At 38.3% G+C, this 10,242-nt stretch overlaps 1 pseudogene; it reads right to left on the bottom strand.

Moving 5' to 3' along the window:
* LOC101337869 (ER membrane protein complex subunit 2-like) lies at positions 1 to 8,667 on the bottom strand (annotated as a pseudogene).
* Positions 8,668 to 10,242: the final 1,575 nt, after the last annotated feature.

Raw genomic sequence — 10,242 nt, 5'->3', positions numbered from 1 at the left:
TCAACCTGTTATTTGACTATCTTCCCAATGAACATATTTCATGTTCTTCTTTACCATTCTTGTTTTTGCTTTTGGATCGAAGCAATATGACTTGCATACACTTAAGCCCAAATAAAGCTCTTATATTTCTGTTGAACAGTTTCAATGCCTGTCAACATATTTTGTTGAAAAGTCAAGATTTTCAAGTCTACCTTGGTTATATTTAATTTCAGCTTCCTGCTGACAGCATCGCTAGATCTGACAGGGTGTGTTGTGTGGATTTGTCACCATAAGCTCCTCTAAACTAAAGGCTTCTTTGCATAATTGTGTTCATTGATGTATAGTTCTACAAGTTTACGCTATGCTTCTTCATCCCCAACCCAGATTCTTCTAAATACTCATTCATGTTAATTCTGAACAGCTTTCACATTTCCCCAGGGTGTTTGAATTTCAATTTTATGTTTTCTTATAGAAGTATCAGCTGGATCTTTTGTAAAATTGGGTCACATAGCTATATAACATCATTATATCTTTCCATGGCATCAGATTTCACTTGACTCTGTGACTGCCAGGAAACTTCAACTCCTGAAGGCAAAACAGTGCCAAGGCATACTGACCATAGCCTAGGGCTGCAATCATTACCTATTCACATATTATCCAACTACCATCTCCAACCATAGAAGCATATTCACTAATTAACTCTTAAACTTTTACCATTTGACCACTATTTCAGGAAATTTGTTCTTTCCTTTTTCTCATTTTATCTCACATCTTCTTCCTAAAGCTCAAATCTTCTAAAAGATAAGACCTTTGTCATCTTTCCAGGATCTAAAGGCAGCTGTGCACTTTCCCTGGAGAATTTTTAAAATTATAATCTTGTGATCATTTTGTTTTTCATGTCATCATTCTTTTTTTTTGAATTTTATTTTTTTATACAGCAGGTTCTTATTAGTTATCCATTTTATACATATTAGTGTATACATGTCAATCACAATCTCCCAATTCATCACACCACACCACCGCTACCCCCCCGCCACTTTCCCCCCGTTGGTGTCCATAGGTTTGTTCTCTACATCTGTGTTTCTCTTTCTGCCCTGCAAACCAGTTCATCTGTACCATTTTTCTAGCTTCCACATATATGCATTAATATACAATATTTTTATTCTCTTTCTGACTTACTTCACTCTGTGTGACAGTCTCTAGATCCATCCACGTCTCTACAAATGACCCAATTGCGTTCATTTTTATGGCTGAGCAATATTCCATAGTATATATGTACCACATCTTCTTTATCCATTCGTCTCTCGATGGGCATTTAGGTTGCTTCCACGACCTGGCTATTGTAAATAGTGCTGCAATGAACGTTGGGGTTCATGTGTCTTTTTGAGTTATGGTTTTCTCTGGGTATCTGCCCAGTAGTGGGATTGCTGGGTCATATGGTAATTCTATTTTTATTTTTTTAAGGAACCTCCATACTGTTCTCCATAGTGGCTGTATCAATTTACATTCCCACCAGCAGTGCAAGAGGGTTCCCTTTTCTCCACACCCTCTCCAGCATTTGTTGTTTGTAGATATTCTGATACTGCCCATTCTAACTGGTGTGAGGTGATACCTCATTGTAGTTTTGATTTGAGTTTCTCTAATAATTAGTGATTTTGAGCAGATTTTCATGTGCTTCTTGGCCATCTGTATGTCTTCTTTGGAGAAATGTCTATTTAGATCTTCTGCCCATTTTTGGATTGGGTTCTTTCTTTTTTTAATATTGAGCTGCATAAGCTGTTTATATATTTTAGAGATTAATCCTTTGTCCGTTGATTCATTTGCAAATATTTTCTCCCATTCTGAGGTTGTCTTTTCGTCTTGTTTATGGTTTCCTTTGCTGTGCAAAAGCTTTTAAGTATCATTAGGTCCCATTTGTTTATTTTTGTTTTTATTTCCGTTACTCTAGGAGGTGGATCTAAAAAGATCCTTGCTGTGATTTATGTCAAAGAGTGTTCTTCCTATGTTTTCTTCTAAGAGTTTTATAGTGTCCAGTCTTACATTTAGGTCTCTAATCCATTTTGAGTTTATTTTTGTGTATGGTGTTAGGGAGTGTTCTAATTTCATTCTTTTACATGTAGCTGTCCAATTTTCCCAGCACCACTTATTGAAGAGACTGTCTTTTCTCCATTGTATATCCTTGCCTCCTTTGTCATAGATTAGTTGACCATAGGTGCATGGGTTTATCTCTGGGCTTTCTATCTTGTTCCATTGATCTATATTTCTGTTTTTGTGCCAGTACCATATTGATTAGATTACTGTAGCTTTATAGCATTATCTGAAGTCAGGGAGTCTGATTCCTCCAGCTCCATTTTTTTCCCTCAAGACTGCTTTGGCCATTTGGGGTCTTTTGTGTCTCCATACAAATTTTAAGATTATTTTGTTCTAGTTCTGTAAAAAATGCCATTGGTAATTTGATACGGATTGCACTGAAACTGTAGATTGCTTTGGGTAGTAGAGTCATTTTCACAATATTGATTCTTCCAATCCAAGAATATGGTCTATCTCTCCATCTGTTGGTATCACCTTTAATTTCTTTCATCAGTGTCTTATAGTTTTCTGCATACAGGTCTTTTGTCTCCCTAGGTAGGTTTATTCTTAGGTATTTTATTCTTTTTGTTGCAATGGTAAATGGGAGTGTTTCCTTAATTTCTCTTCCAGATTTTTCATCATTAGCGTATAGGAATGCAAGAGATTTCTGTGCATTAATTTTGTATCCTGCAACTTTACCAGATTCATTGATTAGCTCTAGTAGTTTTCTGGTAGCATCTTTAGGATTCTCTATGTATAGTATCATGTCATCTGCAAATAGTGACAGTTTTACTTCTTCTTTTCCAATTTGTACTGCTTTTATTTCTTTTTCTTCTCTAATTGCCATGGCTAGGACTTTCAAAACTATGTTGATTAATAGTGGTGAGAGTGGACATCCTTGTCTTGTTCCTGATTTTAGAGGAAATGCTTTCAGTTTTTCACCATTGAGAATGATGTTTGCTGTGGGTTTGTAATATATGGCCTTTATTATGTTGAGGTAGGTTCCCTCTATGCCCACTTTCTGGAGAGTTTTTATCATAAATGGGTGTCGAATCTTGTCAATTTGTTCTTCTTTCTCTAGTTCCTTTAGGTGTAAGTTTAGGTTGTTTATTTGAGACTTTTCTTGTTTCTTGAAGTAGGCTTGTATTGCTATAAATTTCCCTCTTAGAACTGCTTTTGCTGCATCGCATAGGTTTTGGATTGTTGTGTTTTCATTGTAACTTGTCTGTAGGTATTTTTTGATTTCCTCTTCGATTTTTCCAGTGATCTCTTTGTTATTTAGTAACATATAGTTTAACCTCCATGTGTTTACTTTTTTACATTTTTTTCCCTGTAATTGATTTCTAATCTCATAGCGCTGTGGTCAGAAAAGATGCTTAATATGATTTCAATTTTCTTAAATTTACTGAGGTTTGATCTGTGACCCAAGATGTGATCTATCCTGGAGAATGTTCCATGTGCACTTGAGAAGAAAGTGCAATCTGCTGTTTTTGGATGGAATGTCCTATAAATATCAGTTAAATCTATCTGGTCTATTGTGTCATTTAGAGCTTGTGTTTCCTTATTAATTTTCTCTTTGGATGATCTGTCCTTTGATGTAAGTGAGGTGTTAAAGTCCCCCATTATTATTGTGTTACTGTCAATTTCCTCTTTTAGAGCTGTTAGCAGTTGCCTTATGTATTGAGGTGCTCCTATGTTACAAGCATATATATTTATAATTGTTATATCTTCTTCTTGGATTGATCCCTTGATCATTATGTAGTGTCCTTCCTTGTCTCTTGTAACATTCTTTTTTTAAAGTCTATTTTATCTGATATGAGTATTGCTACTCCAGCTTTCTTTTGATTTCCATTTGCATGGAATATCTTTTTCCATCCCCTCACTTTCATTCTTTATGTGTCCCTAGGTCTGAAGTGGGTCTCTTGTAGATAGCATATATATGGGTCTTGTTTTTGTATCCATTCAGCAAGCCTGTGTCTTTTGGTTGGAGCCTTTAATCCATTCACGTTTAAGGTAATTATTGATAAGTATGTTACTATTACCATTTTCTTAACTGTTTTGGGTTTGTTTTTATAGGTCCTTTTCTTCTCTTGTGGTTCCCACTTAGAGAAGTTCCTTTAGCGTTTGTTGTAGACCTGCTTTGGTGGTGCTGAATTCTCTTAGCTTTTGCTTGTCTGTAAAGCTTTTGATTTCTCCATCAAATCTGAATGTGAACCTTGCCAGGTAGAGTAATCTTGGTTGTAGGTCCTTCCCTTTCATCACTTTAAATATATCATGCCACTCCCTTCTGGCTTGTAGAGTTTCTGCTGAGAAATCAGCTGTTAACCTTATGGGATTTCCCTTGTATGTTATTTGTCTTTTTTCCCTTGTTGCTTTCAATAATTTTTCTTTGTCTTTAATTTTTGTCAATTTGATTACTATGTGTCTTGGTGTGTTTCTCCTTGGGTTTATCCTGCTGGGGACTCTCTGTCCTTCCTGGACTTGGGGGGCTATTTCCCTTCCCATGTTAGGGAAGTTTTTGACTGTAATCTCTTCAAATATTTTCTCAGGTCCTTTCTCTCTCTCTTCTCCTTCTGGGACTCCTTTAATGTGAATGTTGTTGCATTTAATGTTGTCCCAGAGGTCTCTTAGGCTGTCCTCATTTCTTTTCATTCTTTTTTCTTTATTCTGTTCCGTGGCAGTGAATTCCACCATTCTGTCTTCCTGGTCACTTACCCATTCTTCTGCCTCAGTTATTCTGCTATTGATTCCTTCTAGTGTATTTTTCATTTGAGTTATTGTATTGTTCATCTTTATTTGTTCTTTAATTCTTCTAGGTCTTTGTTAAACATTTCTTGCATATTCTTGATCTTTGCCTCCATTTTTTTCCCCAAGGTCCTGGATCATCTTCATTATTCCCAATTCTTTTTCTGGAAGGTTGCCTATCTCCAATTCATTTAATTGTTTTTCTGAGGTTTTATCTTGTTCCTTCATCTGGTACATAGCCTTCTGCCTTTTCATCTTGTTTATCTTTCTGTGAATGTGGTTTTTGTTCCACAGGCTGCAGGACTGTAGTTCTTCTTGCTTCTGCTGTCTGCCCTCTGGTGGATGAGGCTATCTAAGAGGCTTGTACAAGTTTCCTGATGGGAGGGACTGGTGGTTGATAGAGCTGGGTGTTGCTCTGGTGGGCAGAGCTCAGTAAAACTTTAATCTGCTTGTCTGCTGATGGGTGGGGCTGGGTTCCCTCCCTGTTGGTTGTTTGGCCTGAGGCGGCCCAATACTGGAGCCTACCCGGCTCTTTGGTGGGCCTAATGGCAGACTCTGGGAGGGCTCACGCCAAGGAGTACTTCCCAGAACTTCTGATGCCAGTGTCCTTGTCCTCATGGTGAGACACATCCAACCCCTGCCTCTGCAGGAGACCCTCCAATACTAGCAAGTAGGTCTGGTTCAGTCTCCTATGCGGTCACTGCTCCTTCCCCTGGGTCCCGATGCACACACTACTTTGTGTGTTCCTTCCAAGGGTGGAGTCTCTGTTTCCCCCAGTCCTGTCAAGTTCTGCAATCAAATCCCACTAGCCTTCAAAGTCTGATTCTCTAGGAATTCTTCCTCCTGTTGACGGACCCCCAGGTTGGAAAGCCTGATGTAGGGCTCAGAACCTTTACTCCAGTGGGTGGACTTCTGTGATATAAGTGTTCTCTGGTTTGTGAGTCACCCACTCAGCAGTTATGGAATATGATTTTATTGTGATCTTGCCCCTCGTACTGTCTCATTGTGGCTTCTCCTTTGTCTTTCAATGTGGGTATCTATTTTGGTGAGTTCCAGTGTCTTCCTGTCGATGATTGTTCAGGAGTTATTTGTGATTCCTGTGTGCTCTCGCAGGAGGGAGTGAGCACACATCCTTCTACTCCGCCCTATTGAACCAGTCTCCCATGTCATCATTCTTAATGCCAGTCCTTTTATCCTGAATCATCGCAAAATAGCTCGCCTGGCTTAAGTTCTAAAAAAATTTAGGTGTGTGATATTTTGGACAAGTAAAATGCAGCTTTGTTCCCACATTAAAACTACAATTGAACCATATGAATATATTATGATGGATTATTTTCTTTATTTCCCACAATTACTGACCTAAAACACCAATTTGTTTAATTTTTCCCACAGTCTTGAGGATATCTGATAATACAAAATATAGAATCTCCCTAATGCACAGCCTTACCTGTCAAGGAGTTACCATTGAGCTTTGCTTTTTATAGTCTATGTCTTAAAAATAGTGGGCTTTTTTCGAATATCTTTTCTCAAACAATACACGTGCCTCTTTCTCTCCTTCCTTCACCCTGATGTTGTTTCAACACCTGTCATTTCTTCCTTCTTATTGAGAAACTCTGTCCTAGTTATTCTGTTCCCCATTCCCATGTTTCAAAGCATTTTTCCTTGATGACACACCAGTCACTAAGCTTCCTGTTCTGAGACTGTAGAATCCTGAGAAACCTAATTTAGGGGCTGAGCTTATCACTGGTCATCCAGGAGATAATTCTTCAGATTTTGAACTACGTATTTACTTTGCTTCTTCAGTGGTGGTATAAGAATGACCTAGGAAATTTGTGGAAGAAAGAAACATCCTGTGCCCTATCCCTATGCCCAGAGATTATTAACAAGTTCCTCATGTGATTGTGGTGTAAATGAGCCCTAGGTCTGCAGCCAGTGCACCAAGGATTGGAGAAAAAGGAATTCATATTAATTGAGTGACTTCTCAGACACTGAACTTAGTAGTTTGTCTGTTTGTCTGTCTGTCTAGCCACACACACACACACACACACACACACACACACACACACACCCATACATACACAAACACACACACATATTTAAAATCATCCAAAAGATCTATACATAATGTTATATTCTCTATTTTGTAAAATGGGATAATGAGGCTCAAAGAGATTAAATAAATGGTCTACTATTGCATATTATTTAGTGGTAGATCTGGTATTCAAATCCAATAATATCTTTTCCAAATCCATGGTTTTATTTCATCAATCCAGCTCCAGTAAAGGATTTTGTGAGGAATACACTTGGAACTAAGGAATATTGGTAAAAATTAGCTGTTAATCAAATAAAAGTTTATAATGACTTTTATTCATTCATTCAACAAGTATTTATTGACTATACTATGTGGCAGGGACTTGTATAGTAAGGACATGGGGGGAACAAGACAGGTCCTACACACACAAAAATTGTCTTCTAACAGCCAAACATTATATAGATAATTACTAAATATATTGTAATTGAAATGAGTGTTAATTATTATTTACGTGTTCCTTCATCTAGTTTCATCAACTAGGGATTGAAAGCTGACTGGGCATAAAAAATAGACCCATGGAATCCATGAGAATATATGTTTCCTGGGCAGGAATCTTCTGATTTTTTTCATCTTAAAAGTGAGAAAATCACTGTTTATTCCACTCTGACATTCTAATATGAAGCTGTATGGCACAGTGCAAAGAGCACTAACCTGGAAGTCTTGAGGTTCCCAGATTTATAAAGGTACCTCTGCCACCAACAAGCTGTGGGAGCTCTAGCAAGTTTCTTAATCTTTGTAAGTCTCAGTTTCTTCATCTATAAAATTAGGTTATTGTCATTTTTCCAGTTTTGCAAGTTCCCTATAGAGGAACAGCCCTGCCATGGTGCCCTGGAAACCTTCTTTGTATTCACATAGTTCACACAGGCTTAAATTGCAGCTAATCTGAGTTTTGGCAGAACGCGTTTTTATCCTCTGGAATGCAAGAGGATGGGAGGCTTGTGAGAAGTTGCCTTGAAGATCCCACTAGTCTCCCTGTTTCCCTTGCTAGTCTCTCATGAGATAGATTATCAACACCTACCAGGTTTCGATGAGATACGATGCTTTCTGCCTGCTTTTCTCAAGGTACAGCTGAGACTACAAAACCAATTAGTTCCAGTCTAGAATTGGCTCCTCAGCAGTGGGTGTCCTACAACTCACATTGCAGTCATCAGCCCCTTTTTTTTGGTGTTGTACTTTTTGATATGTAAGACAACGGCCCAGGGAGCTTGTACGTTTGACTACTCTTTTTTCACTGTCTGTGTAAGTAATAAACTGCATCTAAAAGTGGCTCATTGTATTTTTGCCAGCTGAGTCAGTCAGGCCTTGGTCTTATCTTGTGTGCTTGACAGTTTCTTCCTGCTCCAGTGTTCTCTTTGAGCTGTGATGAACTCAGTGTGTGTTAAACGGTCATTAGGAACTGCAACCAAGACCAGGCTATAGTCCTTGGTGTATGTATTTGCTGAAAAAACATTATGCTTAGCCTATGCCCTGAGAACATATAATTGAGGAACTAGCTGGAAGAGTGTCTACATGTTTAGAGAATTATAAAAGCATGTTGAAGGATGAGCTGATGGTAGTCTTTAGGTAGCCAAAGGGGATGAAAATAAGGACAGTATTCAGGCTAGGTTAGGAAAGCTTGAGGGGAAAATAAGAAATGCCTACAACAATATCCAACTCCTTAAGGGGAAGCCCAAGCTGAGTGGTGTGGTCTGAGAGAGTAGCTTACCCCACAGTGAATTGTGCACCTGGCCAAGGAGGTCCACAGAATGGACCCAGGGCTCATCTATACTGCTGGGGAGCATCACCTCCAGGGGGAGGAGGATGTAATCATGAGGCTCTGCTGCACACCTCAGAATTCAACCTTGGGGCTGTCCTTACAGTAGATGCCTACCAAATAACTTTTGGATTAGCAGGAATGAAAGATGCTTGAAGATGTATAATGAATTTTACCTTAATGGATCTTCTTCATAGGATCAGAAGGGGCTAAGGAAAAAGGATCATTGCATGTAAAGAAATATAGTAATAATCATTTTCTTCTGTAGTTTCAGTTTACAAAGGTGTTTTTTTTTTTTTTTTTTTTTGCGGTTTGTGGGCCTCTCACTGTTGTGGCCTCTCCTGTTGCGGAGCACAGGCTCCGGACGCGCAGGCTCAGTGGCCATGGCTCACGGGCCTAGCCGCTCTGCGGCATGTGGGATCCTCCCGGACCGGGTCACGAACCCGTGTCCCCTGCATCAGCAGGCAGACCCTCAACCACTGCGCCACCAGGGAAGCCCGACAAAGGTTTTTATACACATTGTTTCATGAATATTTACTGAGTAATTAATTTCCTGACTCCAGTGCTAGGCACTGGAGTCACAGAGTCAGTCAAGTTCTCCTTGAGAACCTCAAATTGGTAGGAAATAAGGCTCAAAAACAGATACTTTTATCAGAACGTGGCAACTGTCCTAACCTTTGGATATTATAGCAGCATAGAGGAGGGGCATGTAGTACAAGACAAGAACATGTCTTGCTAATGGGAAGGTGAAACAGTGAGAATTTTCAAGGACAATCCTATTCTCATCATAGTTCACCACAGGCAAATGTCCTCAAGAATGGATGGTATAAGGCAGGGTCTTTCTAAGGAAGGGTCTTTGCTGAATCTTTGAAGAGTGAAAAGAATCCCTCAGAGGATTCTTGGGATAAAAATGCAGGAGCTAAAAGCCATCTAAATTTTAAAAGGAGAAGTAAATTATCTCTGTGCACAGATGACATGATCTCATATGTAAGAAATGCTAAAGATTCCACACCAAAAAAAAGTTAGAAAAAATAAATGAATTCAGCAAAATAGCGGGATACAAAATCAACACACAAAAATCAGTTGTGTTGCTATACCCTAACAATGAACTACTAAAAAAAGAAATTAATAAAGCAATTCCATTTGCCTCAAAAAGAATTAAATACTTGGAAATTAACCAAGGAGACGAAAGACTTGTACAATGAAATTACAAAACATTGCTGAAAGAATTTAAAAAAGACAAAAATATATGGAAAGTTGGCCAAAGTTCATGGATTAGAAGATTTAATATTGCTAAGATATCCATACTGCCCCAAATGATCTGCAGATCCAATGCATTCCCTATCAAAATCCCAACTTTTTTCACAAAAATAGAAAAATCCACCTTAAAATTCATACGGAATTTCAAAAGATCTTGAATATCCAAAACAATTTTGAAAATGAAGAACAAAGTTGGAAAACTCATATTTCCTGATTTCAAAACCTACTACAAAGTTACAGTAATCAAAAAGTGTGGTATTGGCATAAAGACAGACATATAGACCAATGGAATAGAATAGAGACCAGAAATAAACTCTTACATATATGGTCAAATGATTTTTGA

The sequence above is a fragment of the Tursiops truncatus genome, chromosome 1 (assembly GCF_011762595.2).
Source record: "Tursiops truncatus isolate mTurTru1 chromosome 1, mTurTru1.mat.Y, whole genome shotgun sequence".
NCBI lineage: Eukaryota > Metazoa > Chordata > Mammalia > Artiodactyla > Delphinidae > Tursiops > Tursiops truncatus.
The sequence above is the reverse complement of the archived record's forward strand: the minus strand, read 5'-3'. Positions and strand labels throughout refer to the sequence as shown.